The 22,244-nt window shown below is 38.4% G+C and overlaps 1 long non-coding RNA gene across 1 annotated transcript in view; it reads right to left on the bottom strand.

The window, feature by feature from the left end:
* The window catches only part of LOC126294969 (uncharacterized), a 29,216-nt gene extending 17,722 nt beyond the window's left edge, over positions 1-11,494 (bottom strand). The window contains exons 1-2 of the long non-coding RNA XR_007552366.1: positions 11,372-11,494; positions 7,792-10,151 (exon numbers count right to left, since the gene is read on the bottom strand). This is a non-coding gene — a long non-coding RNA (uncharacterized LOC126294969). The remainder of the gene's footprint in view (positions 1-7,791; positions 10,152-11,371) is intronic.
* Positions 11,495-22,244: the final 10,750 nt, after the last annotated feature.

Genomic DNA, 22,244 nt, shown 5'->3' with positions numbered 1-22,244 from the left:
TCAGTCTACAACGGAGACTGCTTGCAAATCACTCATGTGACCAGTTCTACAATATTGCTCAAGTGTGAGGGCATGTACAAAATAGGACTACCAGAGAATATTGAATGTATACAGAGAAGGGCAACACGAATGGTCACAGGTTTGTTTGATGCATGGGAGAATATCACAGAGGTACTGAAGCAACTGAATTGGAAGACTTTTGAAGATAAACGTCAACTCCCGAGAAACTCTGTTAACTAAGTTTCAAGAACCAGCTTTAAACGATGACTCTAGGAATATACAATCCCCTACACATCGCTCACATAGGGATGGTGAGGGCGAGATTAGAATAATTACAGCATGCACAGAGGAATTCAAACAATCATTCTTCCTGCACTCCATACTTGAATGGTACGGGAAGAAACCCTGGTAACTGGTGCAATGGGACATACAGTCTGTCATGCACCCCACAGTGGTCTGCAGAGAACAAATATAGATATTATTAGAAAAGAAGCTAACCCTTTAGTAATAAATGATGTACCAAATAAGTCGTTAGAGTCATACCTCCAAGATAGAAAGCAGAAAGTACAGTCCGGGAGACGGGTCTTTGGTACTGACAGCTCAGTAGCATCGTTTTGTCACCTAGCGACCACAGGTAGCTAGCCGACAGCACACGAGCAGGTAGCCATGCTGCCGCTTTGCAAAGCTGACGCATGTGTGTCAGGAATGTACCAGTGAGTGTCTCATTTGCAAACTGGTGTTAGTGTTGATTTGCTTCTGTTTCCTTCCAAACAATGTTCATTGCAACAAGTAGAGCCAGCCCAACACGGGAAGTGAAACGGAGGAAGAAAAGTGTGCTGCACGGCCAAGCACGCAAATTCGTGTGTTCGGTGAGGGATTATTATGAACGAGAAAGAAAAAGGGCCCTTACTTCCTGTTGCTCGGGTTATTAAGGCGACTACAGGAACATTGAAAATAAGAAAGAACACTGTTGTCACAATACGGAAAGAACAGTACAGTATATATTGTGGTAAGAGCAGCACAACAAGGCTACGCTCAGCAGGAAAGAAGCGGCTGACGAAAAAGCAAAGGACAGATTTGGGCTATTTCCAGAAACATGCTATTTGTCGTCATATACAGTGTGTGTCATTTATCTTGACCACCCTAAATAACTGTTTGTCCAGATGCAAATTAAAAAATGTTTCAAGCAAACGTTCGTTAGTCGTCAGGGGGACATCAATCGGCCCGATCGCCTTTTTTTTTTTTTTTTTTTTTTACGAAGATATGAACAGCAGTACGACTTTTGGTACTGTGTATTTTTTTTATTCAGTAATTCATTTCCTCTCTAAAGACCTATTAAAAACTGTATCACAGTGTACCATTCACTGAAACACAGTGTTATTAAACTAAAAGTTCTTACCACCAAATATATATTTTCACTTGTGTGTTTCATTAGAAAAAGTACCGATGCACTGCATAAAAGAAAGTGACTATCATGAATGCAATATGAGTATACAGCATGAGTTGCATAATTGTAAATCTCTGACAGCAGTGCCAAAGGGTGTGCACTGCATTGGAACAAACATTTACACTGCTCTCCCTCCAGACCTTAAGTCTAAATTTGATACCAAATCCATGTTTTGGGAGCCTCTGAGCCAATCCCCCCCCCTCCGGAAAGGTCATTTTACAGTTTGGATAAGTTTCTTAGTCACAATGAATAATCTTTTAGATCTGTGAAATATATGTATGATTTAATATAATGTAACACTGAACAATAAAGCAGATACTATTTTTTTAACTTTCTGTCATAATTATCTATAATGCAAAAGTGACCTAGTTTTACTTTTGTCTTTTTGTAACGTTACTACATATGTACTGATCTGTGAAGAAAGATTGCACAAATTGTCATAAAAAAAATGAGTTAACAGACTATATCCTTGTGAGTTTATCACAGACGGATCAAAAGACATAGAACAAAATAAGTAAAACAATGTCCCCACACCAACATATTACAGAACAAATTTAACAGTTGCTTCATTTCACTGGTAGGTTTACTCCTGCAGCTTTACAATCATTGTGTTAAATTTGGAAGAAATTGGTAAACAGTGCACCTACAGTATAAGACGGCTTTTTCTTTGTGTGCTGCTGACTGCTGGCCTAATGAATGACAGGAAGTGAACACAAATCATTAGTCGGATGTCAGCAGTCAATTAGAACTCTCGTTCGTAATGTCCTATTGTTCATAAATAAAGTTGGATATACTATTTCCATCTCTTATGTTAAAATCTAACCACATCTTTGAATTTTTTGGTTAACTTAGAAATAAGACATAAAAGTAAATATCATTATGACAAAATATATCTCGGACTATGCTACACATAAATCTACTACAAAATCATTTTTTTGCAAGTTTGTGCTTTGCCAACCCACAGTAAAATTGTCACAGCCTTCCTAATCTCCCCCTCAGGAGACACCGCCTTAACGAAACACTCTCCTTGTGGGCGACGGGGTTTGTGTGATCCAATGAAGTGAAGCAGTAATCACACCAATCTTTAAACATGGAAACAGAAAAGATTGTAACAACTACAGAGGTATCTCTTTAATCAGCATTGTGGGTAAAATCTTCTCAGGTATTGTTGAAAGGAAAGTGCAAGTATTAGTTGAGGACCAACTGGATGAAAATCAGTGTGGGTTTAGGCCTCTTAGAGGTTGTCACGACCAGATCTTTAGCTTGCGGCAAATAATGGAGAAGTGTTATGAGTGGAACAGGGAATTGTATCTATGCTTTATAGAGCTAGAAAAGGCATATGACGGGGTTCCTAGCAGGAAGTTATTGTCTGTTCTACAAGATTATGGAATAGGAGGCAAACTTTTGCAAGCAATTAAATGTCTTTACATAGATAGTCAGGCAGCAGTAAATTGATGGTAAATTGAGTTCATGGTTCAGAGTAGTCTCAGGGGTAAGACAAGGCTGCAACCTGTCTCCACTGTTGTTCATATTATTTATGGATCATATGTTGAAAACAATAGACTGGCTGGGTGAGATTAAGATATGTGAACACAAAATAAGCAGTCTCGCATATGCAGATGACTTAGTTGTGATGGCATATTCGATTGAAAGTTTGCAAAGAAAAACTGGGAATGAACTCTATAGATGTAGCAGCCAGGGCGAACAGGCTTCGATGGTGGGGTCATGTTACACGCATGGGAGAAGCAAGGTTACCCAAGAGACTCATGGGTTCAGCAGTAGAGGGTAGGAGGAATCGGGGCAGACCAAGGAGAAGGTACCTGGATTCGGTTAAGAATGATTTTGAAGTATTAGGTTTAACATCAGAAGAGGCACCAATGTTAGCACTGAATAGGGGATCATAGAGGAATTTAATAAGGGGGCTATGCTCCAGACTGAACGCTGAAAGGCGTAATCAGTCTTAAATGATGATGATGAATGAAGTGGAGGGCTATGCTGTCGGTGGTGTAACTACCGGCAGGTCCTCCCAAGCCAGACAGGTGTCCACAGAGGATCCAGACAAAGTGTGTCTCACAACGTCCCATCTAGTGCCCTGTCTTATCCTATTCTGTTCGGTCCCATCGTATACATTTCCTTCCTTTCCTTTTCCACCTTGTGATTGTGTGGCAGCAGACACAGTTCCCTAATGTGGACGGCGGAAGATCCTCGGAAACCAGAAACCAGGACAACGTTGATGCGCATAGGCCTTACTGTGAAGGGATGGATAGCGTTCTGTAGTCGTGGTGAAAACAAGCTATCTAAGGGGTAAGGCCCTGAAATGAAACCTTGGCAGGTGTCCAGACCATGAGGTGGCAGTCTCACCAGGACACTCGGGGGCTGTGGCCTGTAATCCGCACCACCAAAAAACACATATCACAGAAACTGAAAGGAGAAACAGCCGGATGGATCGTAACGATATGACCTTTGGCCTGAAAAGGAAAACCCGTATCGGTTTTTGGAATGTAAGGACGTCGAGAGAGGCAAGGAAGCTAAGACAGGTTGAAAAAGAGATGGATAACTATCAACTAGATATATTGGGACTAAGTGAAGTAAGGTGGCCAGAATCTGGGGAATTCCAAACACAAAATGGTGGAGTGTTGCTGTATGTGGATCAGACAGGCGAGGATGCGATGCACAGGAATGGTGTAGGGCTCTTACTATATAAAAGCACTGGAGTGGAAACCGGATAATAACCGCACGCTTTAAAACAAATGTGCGATAAGTCACTGTAACTCAATGCTATGCACCTACTGAAATAGCTAAAGGAGAATTAAAAGATGCATTTTATACAGAGTTTAATGGAGTCCTTAGACAAACAAATTCTAGGGACATAAAAATTTTAATGGGTGACTTGAACGCAAAAGTTGGTTCAGAAAATGAAGGGCCTGAACATATCATGGGCGTGCATGGCATGAGGACCAGGAATGTAAATGGTGAATTGTTGATAGTTACATGCGCTGAACATGACCTAGTCATTGGAGGCACACTGTTTCCACATCGTAACTGCCATAAGATAACGTGGGTTTCTCCAGACCACGTTACCGAACATCAAATAGACCACATAGTCATAAGCCGCAAGTTCCGACTCTGTTAGATGTCAGAAATAGAACAGGGGCAGATGTTGGAAGTGACCACCACCTAGTTTTGGCGGAATTCAGACTGAAGATAGTGGCAAATAGAACCAAGCTCAATCATAGGTGCAAGAAAATAGATGTGGCAAGATTAAAAGACAAACAGATCAAAGAAACATTTGCCCTTGAACTACAAAACAGATTCCAGGTCCTCTCTGAAGAAAACTTTATGGAAGAGGGAACTGAAACATGCTGGCAAAAAATCAAGAACAGTTATTTAGATGTGGGAGAAAAATCTTAGGGTTTAAGGCACATCGAAGGAAGGAATGGATCTCCGATGCTACGTGGAATGAAATCAGCCACAGGAAAGAACTAAAACTTAGGTTAAATTTTTGTAAGACGAGCGCAGAAGAGCATAAAGAACACATGGAGGCGAACAAAAAAGTGGAAACATTGCTACATCGAGATAAAAGGAAATGGATAGATGAGCAAGCAAAATTAGCAGAAGAAAACATGAAAGAGCTCTACAACATTACCAAATGGTTGTCAATGAAGAACTTCAGACATGAAGGGCCAGTTAAGAACAAGAATGGTGTGATGCTTACAACTCAACAGGCACAGCTACAGAGATGGGAGGAGCACTTCAGGGAACTGTTAAATTGTGAAGACAACCAAGAGGAACAGGTAAGAGATGTTCCAAAGGAAGTCAAAGAAGATCAAGATATAAATTTGCAGTGCCCCACAATGGACGAAATTAGGATTGCCTCGAAAACACTAAAAAATACAAAGGCTCCAGGCCAAGACAACATAGCACCAGAGCTCTTAAAAGCCAATATTGAAAGTACTGTTCAAATCCTCCATCCTTCGCTGAAGCATATTTGGCTTGAAGAGAAATCTCCAAAGGAATGGAAAAATGGCTTGGTGGTAAAGCTCCCAAAAAAGGGAAATTTGTCAGACTAACAACTGGCATGGTATTACATTGTTGTCAGTGCCCAGTAAGGTACTCACCAGAATTATTTTAAACAAAATTAAAGAATCCCTTGAAAAGCGACTGCATAAAGAACAGGCTGGTTTTAGGGCACAACGAGGCTGTGTTGATCTTACTAACACTCTTAGGATTATCTTAGAGCAAAGCAAAGAATTCCAAGCAACCATGTACCTGGCATTCATTGATTTTCAAAAGGCCTTTGATTCCGTGAAAAAAAGTGCTCTGGCAGGTGTTGCGGAAGTACGGCATACCACAGAAGATCTTAAACATCATAAAAGATATATATGATGGCTACAAATACTGCGTACTCCACAAGGGAAATATGACAGACCCCATAAAAGTAACAACTGGAGTCCGTCAGGGTTGTATTTTGTCACCAACACTTTTTCCACTCATTCTAGACTCTTGTCATGAGAAGAGTCACAGCAGGCAGGAGACAAGGAATCCAGTGGGGGATCCACGAACGTCTGGAGGATTTGGATTGTGCAGACGTTCAAAATCTAGAGGTGGCAGGGGTAAAATAAAGGGAGCGAAAGGCTATTTACAATTTGTACAGAAACCAGATGGCAGTTATAAGAGTCAAGGTACATGAATGGGAAGCAGTGGTTGGGAAGGGAGTGAGACAGGGTTGTAGCCTCTCCCCGATGGTTTTCAATCGGTATATTGAGCAAGCAGTAAAGGAAAAGAAGAAAAATTCGGAGTAGGTATTAAAATCCATGGAGAAGAAATAAAAACTTTGAGGTTCGTCGATGACATTATAATTCTGTCAGAGACAGCAAAGGACTTGGAAGAGCAGTTGAATGGAATGGACAGTGTCTTGAAAGGAGCATATAAGATGAACATCAACAAAAGCAAAACGAGGATAATGGAATGTAGTCGAATTAAGTCGGGTGATGCTGAGGGAATTAGATTAGGAAATGAAACACTTAGAGTAGCAAAGGAGTTTTGCTATTTGGGGAGCAAAATAACTGATGATGGTCGAAGTAGAGAGGATACAAAATGTAGACTCGCAATGGGAAGGAAAGCATTTCTGAAGAAGAGAAATTTGTTAACATCAAGTATAGATTTAAGTGTCAGGAAGTCGTTTCTGAAAGCATTTGTATGGAGTGTAGCCATGTATGGAAGTGAAACATGGACGATAAATAGTTTGGACAAGAAGAGAATAGAAGCTTTCGAAATGGGGTGCTACAGAAGAGTGCTGAAGATTAGATGGGTAGATCACATAACTAATGAGGAGGTATTGAATAGAATTGGGGAGAAGAGAAGTTTGTGGCACAACTTGACCAGAAGAAGGGATCGGTTGGTAGGACACGTTGTGATGCATCAAGGGATCACCAATTTAGTACTGGAGGGCAGCGTGGAGGATAAAAATCATAGAGGGAGACCAAGAGATGAATACACTAAGCAGATTCAGAAGGATGTAGGTTGCAGTAAGTACTGGGAGATGAAGGAGCTTGCACAGGATAGAGTAGCATGGAGAGCTGCATCAAACCAGTCTCAGGACTGAAGACCACAACAACAACAACAACAACATAGTTTTATTAGCTCCAAGGCTGACTGATATGCAAGCTAAATTAAACATCGTGAAAGAAGTAGCTGAGACTGCTGGCCTCAAGATAAATATAGGCGAAACAAAGGAGATGAGAGTAAATTCAGGGAACATGGAGGTGCCACTGTTAATAGGTGAGCAGCGAGTAGAGGCTGTCAACTCATTCCTGTATCTGGGTAGTATAGTGGCGGAAGATGGTGGAGCTGCAGATGACATGAAAAACTGCATTAAAAAGGCAAATGCTGCCTTCATACAATTGTATCCAATATGGAAAAATAGAAATACCACATACAAAACAAAAATCCGTATTTTTAATACAAGTCTTCCTAATCTAGGCTTCCGGCTACACTAGAAGTCAGTTTGTAGACGCATACAGTTTTCTTCTCGATCTCCATAGCATAAAAAATCAATTCATGTATTCTGCCAAAAGAAATCATTGGATTCAGCGATTCTCATCGGCTACCATATACTATTATCCAATTAGTTAGGACAAACAGAAACAAATTGCTAACAGCAGGCAGCAGAAGAGTCGGGTACACTACAAGTGTACTTAAGCTAAGAAACCCTACAACGAGGCAGAGAAAAAAAAAAAGGTACAACAGAAAAAGATGACAAAGGAACATTTTAAAAAAATCAAATAAAATGGAACAATCAAGTGGAATACACCGATTCCACAATCTGAAATATCACAACGTACCTTGTAAGAAAGAGTAATCAAGTTTTGGTGAACAGTCTTCAGACTAGTTTGATGCTGTCCACCTTGATTTCCTCTTCACTTGCACAAAATAATTATGTAGTACATACGCAACTTTCAATACTTAACATACGAAAATTACAATATGCTGGCAATATTCTTCATAGTGTTTCATCTGGTCTGCTGTTGAGCTACCAATTGCTTGTTTGAACATCTCTGTCGCGGTACCACAAATTTTGATCTTAAGTTTGACGTTTCACTTGACCATATATACACGGGTAAATCACGCAATACCAACTCTTGATGTATCTGAACTAGTCACAAGCAAGAGAACGTGGTTATTAAGGTGAACACGTGTGTCTCAGTCTCTGTCACTGGGCGAGTGACGCGAGATGTTGCCCCATCTTGCACGAAAACAATGGTTTCCACACAGCTGCTGTACAAAGTCTCAATAACGCATCACGGTACACCTGACATGACCTCTGGGTGTATTCTCTTCAAAGAAGAATGGATCATGAATAAAGACGATTGTAATTCTGGACAAGTCACAAGCGGCGCGAGCTATGCCACTTTACGCACAACACAAAGTTTACAAGTACCCCAAATCGGGCAGTTCTGTATATTCACTGTGCTGTTGCCTTGAACTTGAGGAAAACTAGAATGAGAGACAGCATCTCCCAGCCGATCCACTAGTACTAACACTGTGACTTCAATTTTAACATAGGTAAGGTCCTGCTCTGGCACTGAAGGCCTATTACATTTATTAAGGGCCATATCAGTGAAATTCAATAAGTTTTGTTCATCAGTACCCGCCTGCCACATGGAAAACAAAGACTGTAGTAGTGCTTTTCACATATCTGTCTCTGGAAGCCATTCAAGCAAACTATAAATTATGGTGCATCTTCTGATAAATGCATTTGTCACGTTCATTTTTTAAATATACTATCACATATTAAATTAAGTTGGCTGGTATTGTGCACCATAATCAAAATCAATTACAAACTACTAAGATTTGCACCTTGAACTACACATCTTTTCAAATGCTGAAAATAAGTTAGTTAAATTTGTGCAAACAATTTTTACTTCAACAGCTTACACAATCAACAGAATAGTCTTCTGCAAATTAGTTTTTATAAGCAAACTGTCCTACATTAAAAGTGATCTTATGGAAGTTCATAGTTCAGCTTCTTTATGAAGTGTGAAACGTGCACCAATTTTAATTTCATACAGTCTGGTTGGAGTCTTGCTAGCCCTCTTCTCTTTTGGTCATGATGTATATGTATTTATTTTGAACATTTCACAGTTGTGTAACAAACATTGATGTTTTATGCTCCAGCTTGTTTACTGATAAGACATTGGTATGGGCACCATCACTGTCACGGCACTAAACGATGTAGCGCCAGGTCCTGCGTGAAATTTTCTGAAGCATAGGCACTGTGATTTGCTGGAATGCCTTTGCAGAAGCTCACCTCAAATCGGTAATAGTCTGGAATCACTGTTTTGCAACAAGCTGCTTAATTATTTCCTAGAGGGAACTGTCAATTCAGATGTGGACTCCTCAGAGTCCACTTGATCAGTGCTGGCAGATGCAGTGACCTCCTTATCCACCTGCGAGATAGCATTCCATCCAATAATTCTCTAACACAGACAGAACAGTGAGCAGGAGCTCAATCTTGTTGAAGCCTACCATCAACAAGAATGTTCAGTCTCTGCAGGGCTAGAATAAACCATTCATGCAACATTTGAAAGTAAGAATGTTGAATCAACTGCAATGTCAAGGAAATACAGCCCCATGAGGTGCCTACTGAACAGGAGCCAAGGTCATAACATGTGAGGGATTATTTTTTAACTCTTCATAATATGCTCCAGAAAACTATACTTCTATTCCAGTAAGATTGACAAATTGCATATTAATCTGAGAAGAAAACTTTGCCCCACTGTGGGAGCACCACAAACACATCGAGTAATCCTGAGCAAGCTTTAGGTCTTCGCCACATGTCCTCAACACTCAACTCATTTACGAATGTTAGCCTCAAAAATTTAAATTGCACATCTTTTTTCATGTGTGTCAGCAAAGTCATTTCCACAATAATTTTATGGGAGATCTAGTCACAGAATCCGCCACTGTTGCACATTTGTTGTCAAACTGATGGTTGGCCTGCCCAATTTCTATCCCGAATTGATCCAGTTCTGAAGAGTTTCTGTTGCTATCACATCATTTGCTCTGGTGGAGCATCTTTATGGAATCGTACTGCAAAATCCCGTTGCACATTTGTGTTAATTTCCCTGGTGTGTGCACGTTAATGAGCCCACGCACTTGCCAGAACATGTTCCTCCACACTGCAGGTACTTGTGTCTGCAATCTGAAAAGAAGAGACATGTGGAATATAAATATACATTATGAAGAAAAGTCAGAAGAATGATGGGAATTCCAGCTCTTACTGTACACACATAATACACTGCAATTACATAATTTTCAAAAGACTGATTTTATACAACTTTCCATGTTAATTTTATTTCTGCATTAGTAGCTCAACCTAGATCCATTTAAAAATGCTAACGATTGACAATCATTTGTCCCCCTACAATTTTTAGCTCCCACACTGTTCTTCACAGCATATCAACTGTTGAATTACGTCTCAATAAATGTCGTAACTTATTCCTTCTTTTATTTACATTGGGGAATAAAATTCGTAATTTGGTTCAGTACCTTTTCATTACCTATCCTATCTACTCATCCCACTGTAGAGTAAAACCACATTTCAAAAGCTTCTACTCTATCTATGTTAACGACTGTTAATCATTCACAAATACTCTTGAAACAAATACTTTCACCAAATACTATTTAACATTAAAATTACAATTCCATATTAACAAATGTTATAATCCTCTTTCACAAAAAATTTAGTTGATATTGGCAACAGTTTCATGTCTGCTGTGTGTCCCAGTATTACAATAACAAATTCGGAAAATTAACACACGTACACACCACACGGAATTGTCCTTCTCATGATAAGCGTAAATTGGGCATTACACTAGAGTGGAAACAGAATGACACTACGCAAGTAAGGGGTCATTACAGAACTATAAATTAGGGCAAAACGCACCAGTCACGAAGTAGGAGTAAAAGACGGGGCCGACAAGAAACAAATATGTCTACCACTTATATAGAAATAAATAAAAACATACAATAATAACAGGCACAATGTGGATAAACATGTACCTAGACTACAATGAATGAAATTTTTGCAATAATCACCATTTCCTCTGCCAATGTTACACGAAATAAGCACTGAGAATCCAAAATGCTCGATTACGAAATACCTATCGGAAGTAAATCAACTAGCACGTGATACGCTGGAACTGATACAGTAAAAAGTTAATCAAAACACTTTCTCCCCCTTACAAGTTAATTTTCATCTCCACCAATTTCATAGGTTTTGTGAGATCCACCAACCCTTAACTCATAATTTCCAAAAACAAATTGGCGGAATCTCTTAAGCATAGATGCACAGTTTCCTTATGCTCATCAAACAGTTCACTCAGCACAATATGTGTAGTTATATGAAAAATATACACTCACCAAATAACTACCCATTTTCATACAAATCAACATATAAACAAATAAACAATTTCCTCATTTCCTGTAAGCGCATCCGGAGCTCATAAAACAACAGTTCTAAGTTGCTACAGCACAACCAGTGTTGCCAACGCTAAAAAATCCAAGTCGCTAGATTCAATATCAAAAGTCGCTAAAACTGATTTTACTAGAGGTGTACTGGAAATTTCGTGTTGTGAATGGTGCAATAAGCCAGTGTAGGGGTGTGGGGAACTATTAATAAAAATTGTCTCATACGTAATTGCTATATTGTCTTAATTAAATGACGCATCGCTTGCAATAACATACGTATAAAATACGCTAACGTTTAATTAAACATGTTATCATATTTGACGTAACACATAAATTGTTGTTTCAATCACAGTAGTCAAATATAAAGGAAATATACAACTATAGTTGTAACAAAAGAAAGCAAGAACTGTAATTGATGTACATGGTTGAACGTCGCTCAAAAGGCCAGACAAACGTGTGGTTCCTGAAGAGGGGCAGCAGCCTTTTCAGTAGTTGCAGGGGCAACAGTCTGGATGACTGACTGATGTGGCCTTGTAACATTAACCAAAACGGCCTTGCTGTACTGGTACTGCGAACGGCTGAAAGCAAGGGGAAACTGCCGCCGTAATGTTTCCCGAGGGCATGCAGTTTAACTGGTTTTGTCGCAAAAGAGTAACTTTTGTTCGTTCCAATAAGCTCCAATACGTCTGACGGTATGTCAAAAGATGCACAATCTTTATTTTGTTTCTTCAGCTGGTCTCTCAATATAATCAACTCATTAACTGTCTTTACCGATAATCTGTTACGTTGTTTAGTTTTATAATGTTCATAGAACTGAATATTCTTTCCACTTCTGCATTTGGATACGGTAAGCATAGAACAGTAATTGCAAGCTGTGAAATCAAAGACAAAGGATTCTCCCCTGCGGCATTTTTATACTGCAAAACCTCACTCCAGAACCAATTCCAATGTTAGTAGTGTTATTCCACCTAATGAAGTTGATTTATGTCATTCTTGCAGAATACCATCTATGAAATCCCCACTAAAGCCCAATTCTTTGGCTACATCCGCTACAGCATTATTTTTAATCACTTTTACTGTTTCTTCCTCCCCCCATGAACCATGGACCTTGCCGTTGGTAGGGATGCATGCGTGCCTCAGCGATACAGATAGCCGTACCGTAGGTGCAACCATAACGGAAGGGAATCTGTTGAGAGGCCAGACAAACGTGTGGTTTCTGAAGAGGGGCAGCAGCCTTTTCAGTAGTTGCAGGGGCAACAGTCTGGATGATTGACTGATCTGACCTTGTAACATTAACCAAAACGGCCTTGCTGTGCTGGTACTGCGAACGGCTGAAAGCAAGGGGTAACTACAGCCGTAATTTTTCCCGAGACCATGCAGCTTTACTGTATGATTAAATGATGATGGCGTCCTCTTGGGTAAAATATTCCGGAGGTAAAATAGTCCCCGATTCGGATCTCTGGGCGGGGACTACTCAAGAGGATGTCTTTATCAGGAGAAAGAAAACTGGCATCCTACGGATCGGAGAGTGGAATGTCAGATACCTTAATCGGGCAGGTAGGGTAGAAAATTTAAAAAGGGAAATGGTTAGGTTAAAGTTAGACATAGTGGGAATTAGTGAAGTACGGTGGCAGGAGGAACAAGACTTCTGGTTAGGTGACTACAGGGTTATAAACACAAAATCAAATAGGGGTAATGAAGGACTAGGTTTAATAATGAATAGGGAAATAGGAATGCGGGGAAGCTACTACAAACAGCATAGGAACGCATTATTGTGGCCAAGATAGATACGAAGCCCACACCTACTACAGTAGTACAAGTTTATATGCCAACTAGCTCTGCAGATGACGAAGAAATTGATGAAATGTATGATCAAATAAAAGAAATTATTCAGATAGTGAAGGGAGATGAAAATTTAATAGTCATGGGTGACTGGAATTCGGTAGTAGGAAAAGGGAGAGAAGGAAGCGTAGTAGGTGATTATGGACTGGGGCAAAGAAATGAAAGAGGAAGCCGCCTGGTAGAATTTTGCACAGAGCATAACTTATTCATAGCTAACACTTGGTTCAAGAATCATAAAAGAAGCCTGTATACATGGAAGAAGCCTGGAGATACTAAAAGGTATCAGATAGATTATATAATGGTAAGACAGAGATTTAGGAATCAGGTTTTAAATTGTAAGACATTTCCAGGGGCAGATGTGGATTCTGACCACAATCTATTGGTTATGACCTGTAGATTAAAACTGAAGAATCTGCAAAAAGGTGGGAATTTAAGGAGATGGGACCTGGATAAATTGAAAGAACCAGAGGTTGTACAGAGTTTCAGGGAGAGCATAAGGGAGCAATTGACAGGAATGAGGGAAAGAAATACAGTAGAAGAAGAATGGGTAGCTTTGAGGGATGAAGTAGTGAAGGCAGTAGAGGATCAAGTAGGTAAAAAGACGAGGGATAGTAGAACTCCTTGGGTAAAAGAAGAAATATTGAACTTAACTGATGAAAGGAGAAAATATAAAAATGCAGTAAATGAAGCAGGCAAAAAGGAATACAGACGTCTCAAAAATGAGATCGACAGTAAGTGTAAAATGGCTAAGCAGGGATGACTAGAGGATAAATGTAAGGATGTAGAAGCTTATCTCACTAGGGGTAAGATAGATACTGCCTACAGGAAAATTAAAGATACCTTTGGAGATAAGAGAACCACTTGTATGAACATAAAGAGCTCCGATGGAAACCCAGTTCTAAGCAAAGAAGGGAAAGCAGAAAGGTGGAAGGAGTATATAGAGGGTCTATACAAGGGGGATGTACTTGAGGACAATATTATGGAAATGGAAGAGGATGTAGATGAAGACGAACTGGGAGATACGATACTGCGTGCAAAGTTTGACAGAGCACTGAAAGACCTGAGTCGAAACAAGGCCCCTGGAGTAGACAACATTCCATTTGAACTACTGACGGCCTTGGAAGAGCCAGTCCTGACAGAACTCTACCCATCTGGTGAGCAAGATGTATGAAACTAGCGAAATTCCCTCAGTCTTCAAGAAGAACATAATAATTCCAATCCCAAAGAAAGCAGGTGTTGACTGATGTGAAAATTACCGAAATATCAGTTTAATAAGTCACGGCTGCAAAATACTAACGCGAATTCCTTACAGATGAATGGAGAAACTAGTAGAAGCCGACCTCGGGCAGTTTGGATTCCATAGAATTGTTGGAACCCGTGAGGCAATACTGACCCTACGACTTATCTTAGAAGCTAGATTACGGGACGGTAAACCTACGTTTCTAGCATTTGTAGACTTAGAGAAAGCTTTTGACAACGTTGACTGGAATACTCTCTTTCAAATTCTGAAGGTGGCAGGGGTAAAATACAAAGAGCGAAAGGCTATTTACAATTTGTACAGAAACCAGATGGCAGTTATAAGAGTCGAGGGACATGAAAGGGAAGCAGTGGTTGGGAAGGGAGTGAGACAGGGCTGTAGTCTATCCCCGGTATTATTCAATCTGTATATTGAGCAAGCAGTGAAGGAAACAAAAGAAAAATTTGGAGTAGGTATTAAAGCCCATGGAGAAGAAATAAAAACTTTGAGATTCGCCGATGACATCGTAATTCTGTCAGAGACAGCAAAGGACTTGGAAGAGCAGTTGAATGGAATGGACAGTGTCTTGAAAGGAGGATATAAGATGAACATCAACAAAAGCAAAACGAGGATAATGGAATGTAGTTGAATTAAATTAAGTGATGCTGAGGGAATTAGATTAGGAAATGAGACACTTAAAGTAGTAAAGGAGTTTTGCTATTTGGGGAGCAAAATAACTGATGGTGGTCGAAGTAGAGAGGATATAAAATGTAGACTGGCTATGGGAAGGAAAGCGTTCCTGAAGAAGAGAAGTTTGTTAACATCGAGTATAGATTTAAGTGTCAGGAAGTCATTTCTGAAAGTATTTGTATGGAGTGTAGCCATGTATGGGAGTGAAATATGGACGATAAATAGTTTGGACAAGAAGAGAATAGAAGCTTTCGAAATGTGGTGCTACAGAAGAATGCTGAAGATTAGATGGGTAGATGGGTAGATGGGTAGATCACATAACTAATGAGGAAGTATTGAATAGGATTGGGGAGAAGAGAAGTTTGTGGCAAAACTTGACCAGAAGAAGGAATCGGTTGGTAGGACATGTTCTGAGGCATCAAGGGATCACCAATTTATTATTGGAGGGCAGCGTAGAGGGTAAAAATCGTAGTGTGTGTGTGTGTGTGTGTGTGTGTGTGTGTGTGTGTGTGTGTGTAGTGAGTGAAGTGTTATGAAACAATGTGTGTATAGTGTGTGCAGTGACTGATAGTGAAATATGAGTGAATAGTGTGGCATTACATTATTTAATGAGTTATTTGTAAATAAATTATTGTATACCAGGAGTAAAATCTAATGATTGTCTCTAACTAGAAGTCTGTAAATATATGTGTATACGAATTAGCTTATTGTAAATTGATCTAAGCTTGTAAATACTTTGACATGTCCTATATCCTTGTAAAAAGAGATCTACGGATGAATAAAACTACTACTACTACTACTACTACTACTACACTAAGCAGATTCAGAAGGATGTGGGTTGCAGTGGGTTGCACTGGATAGAGTAGCATGGAGAGCTGCATCAAACTAGTCCCAGGACTGAAGACCACAACAACAACAATAGTGTTTCTTCAACATTCAGCATTGAAATTTTTTTCAGGATCGTAACGTTACTTGGCAGTCTTTATTGAATTTCTTTTATGAGTTTCAGACTAAACTGAATGCATCTCTTCTTCAAATAAACTTTATTTTCTTCAGACAAACTTGATTCCAACAATTTTTGTTCAAACATAAATCCATGGTTCGGATTTGCATACATACATTCGCTTGGAACTGGTGTTGTCACCAAATCAACAGTTGGAGAAACTATGTTTTGTCTGAGTGACTGCATGAAAAATACAAGTGTATCTAGTAATTTAGTGGAGTCATTGCCTTCCCCTTCAAAAGTTTTTATTGCTATTTGTACGTCTTTTAAAGCATGTTTAAGATAAAACATGTAAAGATGATTTGAGTCGTCACAATATATCTTTTACAAAAGATCGGCAGTGTAAGAATTGTCTTGAGCCACGGCAACTGATGAATGTAGCTTTAGTTCTTCCCGCTGCTCCCGAATTCTTCGTATTGCTGGTTCAATTGAAATCCAACGTGTTGCACAGACCTTCAAAATTTTTAGTGGCTGTTTTCCACAAATTATTGTTCCATAAACCTTTTTTACATTCCTCTTGTCTTTTGGGTGAAATCGAGAACCACTTGTAGGTTTCTAGGTATGGTATTCACTAGGCGTGCGAATCTGCAAGCTGAAGAGAGTGACAAATGCAACGGATCAATACCAAATGCTTCAAACCATATTCTCTCTTGAGCGTTATCTGTACCAATTCCTACCATATTAGCGAATGGGAATTTGAGATCTTTCAAAGAATTCACAAGAACAGGAGCCAGATTTCTTGCATCTGCAGTTTCTACTACAGCGAGTTTGAGAAATGCTGATCTAATGGTCTGGTTGTTTACACTATAGTACCGTATAATGATACTTAGCATTTTAGATATTGAGACATCAGTGCATGCATCTATTAGTACACTGTATTTTTGGTTACCTATATCTTCAACCAATGATTGTGTAAAATATGGAGCCAAAACTTCGATTATAACGTTAGTGCACTTTGTACTATGTAATTGCATGTTTTTAGCGGCCTCATCACGGGAACACACCTTGTTGCACAGTATTCCTAAATGATCTACAGCTAAAACAGAACAATGTTCATCAATAAATAAAGAAAGGGCCTTCCATTCTGCTTGCTATTCTAATTGTAGTTTTCGGAACAATTTTCACGGGTAAGGTGGTTTGTGTTTTTTTTAAATCATTTTTTTGTTTATGCTTAATAGTTTTCCAATGCTTTCTAATATCACAGAATGTGGCATAAAACTCTGTTGCACATACTTGACATCTTGCATTGGATAAGTCTCCGACAACTGGTTTCAAACATAAGTTGCACCAATTTATAATCACTGAAAATACGTTAAAACTCAGGTGAACTAGAGGTCATGAAACAACCTACTCACTCGATATCAGTCCTATTGTTAATTGTTTAAAACATAATAATGGCTGAGATAACCCCACCGACTTTTCTTGCATTACAAATGTGCATGTGGTAATAATTTGACTGCGAGTTAACATTTCGAAAAGTTAGAGGTTGCTGGACAGAAATGTATTTTATTATACTTAATATCACGTACGTTTTTTCTCAATTCGAAAAATAAACGGAGTTCAAAAGTTGAAGAATTATAGATCGATACACTATTGACGATAAGAGGCTAGTGGGTAATGAATAATGAATTGTACTATAGTCAAGGTTTTCTTACCCTGTAGGCAATACTCACATTCAGGTTTACTAAATGCTGAACAATGCTACATGATCTTAGTAAATCTAGAACAAAGTCAATGTAGTACCCATTCTATAGTTAAAATCTTAGTTTTGTTAATGAAAATACTGACCCAAAATAGTTTTGATTTGTACTTCAAAAGTCGTCAGTACTCCAAAAGTCGCCAGATAAGTCGCTAAATCATTTTTGTCGCTAAAAAATTTTTTTGTCTCTAAGACGAAGGCAAAAGTCTTCATTTCTAGCGACGAAGTCGCTAAATTGGCAACACTGAGCACAACGCAAAGATAATGCTTATTGTTTTAACTTTGAACTCGGTTTCGATACCATTCAGTCATTTCAGCAAAATCTGTTTTATTGCACAAAAAAGAATTATAAGAGCCACAGAAGGCACAGCATCTCGATCTTCATGCAAACCCTCATTTAAAAAGCTTCATATTCTTCCATTACCATTCCTGTATATTCTAGAAACAATAATGTTTATAAGGAAAATCATAGATAGAAACAGCAAGAATGCTCAAAAAAACCAAAATATCCATTTATACAACACAAAGAATAATCAAGATTTACTTATACAGTTTTCACATACAACATTAAAAAGGACCCTTGCAAGCAGGAAAAAACCTGTATAACAAACTACCTTAAAAATTTAAGGCAATAATTGGCGTGCATAAATTCAAAACTGAGCGAGTGACTACTTGCTACAGAATTGCTACTATAGTGTTGATGAATTTGTATCTACAATGTAAATAAATGAAAAATTTAAATAGTTTATAGAATTAAGGCCAAAATAAGAAATGTGTAAATGCAGATTTATCGGCGTATTACATGTGCTCTATTACGTATATGTGTGTATCTGATAATCAAGGCCGAAAGTCAGAATTGTGTATGCGTAAAATTTATTTGTGTATTTGTGAAATGTTATTCCCATATGTTAGACATATATTTCTATATACTGGAAACATACAACAGTTTTCTGTTAAACTTTATTGCACTTATTTGAGTTGTCCTACTTCATTATACATGCCTGTACAGTGTATGATTCACAGGACCAATAAATATACAACACAATTCCCGAGTAAAACATAAACATAAGGGACGAGACTTTGATGCCTACTGTGTCAGGAGCGAGCCAGGCGCCCAGGAAGTAAAACTGTTGAGTTCGTCGCGATCGTGAAAGCGAAAGCGAATGGGTAGTTGTTTATTTTGGTTTATACAATGCTTTTTACAAACGGGAGCGGCTGGAGCTCAGTAAATTGCAACAACGAAAACAAGAATATGCCACACATGTCTATTTTTAGGCTTCATAAGAACCCTGAGAGGTATATATCATCATGTTACAGAACTACATCGGCAGGATTTTATTGCAAAATACATATTTATTAATAATTAACGTTTCGTTTTAGGAGCAGAAAATGGATAGTGAATATCAGACAAGAAGATCTGATAAAAAAAAGTGTCTACCTTTATAATAATGTTAAATTTTGTTCACAGCGCTTCGAACCATACCAGTTCATGAATGCAGATAATATTTGATTGATTTATTGATCCATCTTCAAGCATTTTTCTTACAATTAATGTCGTCATTTTACATACATTATATAATTAAAAAATAAGTCATACATTTTTAACATTCAGAATGAGTAAATATGTTTTATAGTGCACATGTTTAGTAGTCATTAAACATAAATGTGTCGTGCAGAGTGACAAAAGGAGATACTGTATGTGTAACACAATACACATGCTAAGAAAAAACATTTTAACAAATATAAATGAGACAGGCTTAATACATGTTAACAATTGGGGAAAATGCTTATGTAAATAAAGCACAACAGCATGATATAATATCATTTTCAGAAGTGCTCATGTAATATGGTGGGCATGTCATACAGCAGTTTTAATAGATAGATCATCTTTATTACATACTTTAAAATCTTCTATTCTATAGAATGCTTTTGGTCCAAACCACCTTTTTGTAATATTTTTGAAGACATTCAGTGATACACTGTGTTCTGTAGGTGGTAGCATGTTAAATAATTGTATCCCTGTGTACGTGTAACTGTTTTGGTTTTTTTAAGCGTAGTAACTGGGATGTACATCATCTGCCTTTGCCGTGTGTAATGACTATGAGCAGACTCGCGCAGTTTATAGCTTTCTTGGTTTTCCTTTATGTGCACTAAGGAACTGAGAATAAACAGTGATGTAAGTGTCAGTATTTTTAACTCTTTGAAATAGTCTCTACATGATACGTGGTTTCTCACTCCAGCAATACATCTAATGGCCTTTTTCCGTCAAAGAAAAATTCTTTTTGCCCCAGAGGCGTTGCCCCACAACAGTACTGCATACGTGAGGTGGCTATGAAAAAAGGTATAATAGCCATTTAGCAGTAGCTCATCTATCACACAAGTCCTGAACTTAGTTAGCAGATAGGTGGTTCGGGATAACTTTTTGCATACATAATTGGTGTGAGTTTCCCAGGCTAATTTTGGGTCCAGATGAATGCCAAGAAGCTTAATTGAGGAACTACAGTTGTCATTGTTATATAGGATGAATAGCATGTTTACAGTTTTAGAGTGGTTAATTTGTAATTCATTTGCTCCGAACCATGCACTGGATATTCTGAATTGTTCTGCACTTTTGTGCTTGAGTATGTCCAAGGCCATATCTGCTGTAAGAAAAGTGGTGTCGTCTGCTTATAGTATGAACTTACAAGGCATCATATTGGACAAATCATTTACATAAATTATGAAAAGCAAGGGTCCAAGCACAGACCCTTGTGGCACACCTCGTGTTACACCCAGTGTGTTTGATTGTTTCTGTTAAAAAGTACTATTTGTTTTCTCTCACTCATATAAGACATAATCAGAAATAGTACTTTACCTTCAAAACCATACGAGCAAAGCTTATTTAATAGAATTCTGTGGTTGACAGAATCGAAAGTTTTACTTAGATCTACAAGTGTGGCATTTACAGAAAGTTTGGATTCAAATGCAGACAAAGTGAAAGAAATTATATTTTCCACCTCCTTCACAGTTGATAACATAGGTCTGAATCCAAACTGAGAATCACTTAGGATGTTGTTGACAGATAGAGGCTCATGGATTTGGAGATGCATGCAATGCTCTATTACTTTCGATAGAATGGGTATAAGAGAAATCGGTCGATAATTACTTGGACATGGATTGTCTCCTTTTTTGTGTAGTGGTGTGACCACTGTCATTTTTAAACATGTTGGGAAACAACCACTAGTAAACATCCAATTTACAAGTACACAGAGTGGAAATGTTATTATATCTCCTTTTTTTAATTACAAAATTAGAAAGACCATAAATGTCTTCTGCTCTTGAACTTCTTAATTTTGCAATTGATCTCATGATATCACGTTACTGGACCTCTTTCCATTCACATGTAGGAGAAATGTGTTCCAAATGTTGTAGTAAAGATACAGTTTCCTTTAGGTCCTGTTGACATTTATTATTTGACTCAGCTGAAGCAGAGGAACGTATGTCACAAGCATGAACGAAATAGGCATTCAATTCATCTGGTGTGATATGCACATTACAGTCATCACTTTTACAGTTATTACTTCTCCCCAGTTCAGTCTTTGCAACATTCCATGCAGCTTTACATTTGTTGTCAGAATTATTAATGTAACTGTCATTTGCCTCGCACTTGGCTAAACTGATTTCTGATCTATATTTACTCTTTAACTTAATATAACTAGCCTTTTCTGCATCATTATTTTTATATTTATCATAATAAATTATAGCCAATGTTCTAAGCCTCTGCAGAGTGGGTGTGAACCACTTGGGTGTACAGTCATATTACGGTTGTTGCCGTATTTCTTTTCAGAACTTTTGGACAACAGATCTTAAAATGTCTCTGAGGATGTTGATAAAAACTGTAAATGCATCCTCGACATTTTCACTATCAAGTAGATGTCATTCTATCTAACCATCTGCAACTGTGTCCTGTAGTTGTCAATATTTTGATCATACAGTAGCCTGATATGTTTTGCTTTGGGGCAGTTAGATATAGGTTTATTGATTTTTGAATTTAATCATATCCCCTCATGGTCTGAAAGAAAATAAGTAGTGAACAACACTAGCTCATACAGATCTTTTTCAACACTGGTGGCAACATTATCAAGACAGGATAACTGCCTCGTTGGATTGTTATTAATGCAATATACACTCCTGGAAACTGAAATAAGAACACCGTGAATTCATTGTCCCAGGAAGGGGAAACTTTATTGACTCATTCCTGGGGTCAGATACATCACATGATCACACTGACAGAACCACAGGCACATAGACACAGGCAACAGAGCATGCACAATGTCGGCACTAGTACAGTGTATATCCACCTTTCGCAGCAATG

The sequence above is a fragment of the Schistocerca gregaria genome, chromosome 11 (genome assembly GCF_023897955.1).
Source record: "Schistocerca gregaria isolate iqSchGreg1 chromosome 11, iqSchGreg1.2, whole genome shotgun sequence".
Classification (NCBI taxonomy): Eukaryota; Metazoa; Arthropoda; class Insecta; order Orthoptera; family Acrididae; genus Schistocerca; species Schistocerca gregaria.
The sequence above is the reverse complement of the archived record's forward strand: the minus strand, read 5'-3'. Positions and strand labels throughout refer to the sequence as shown.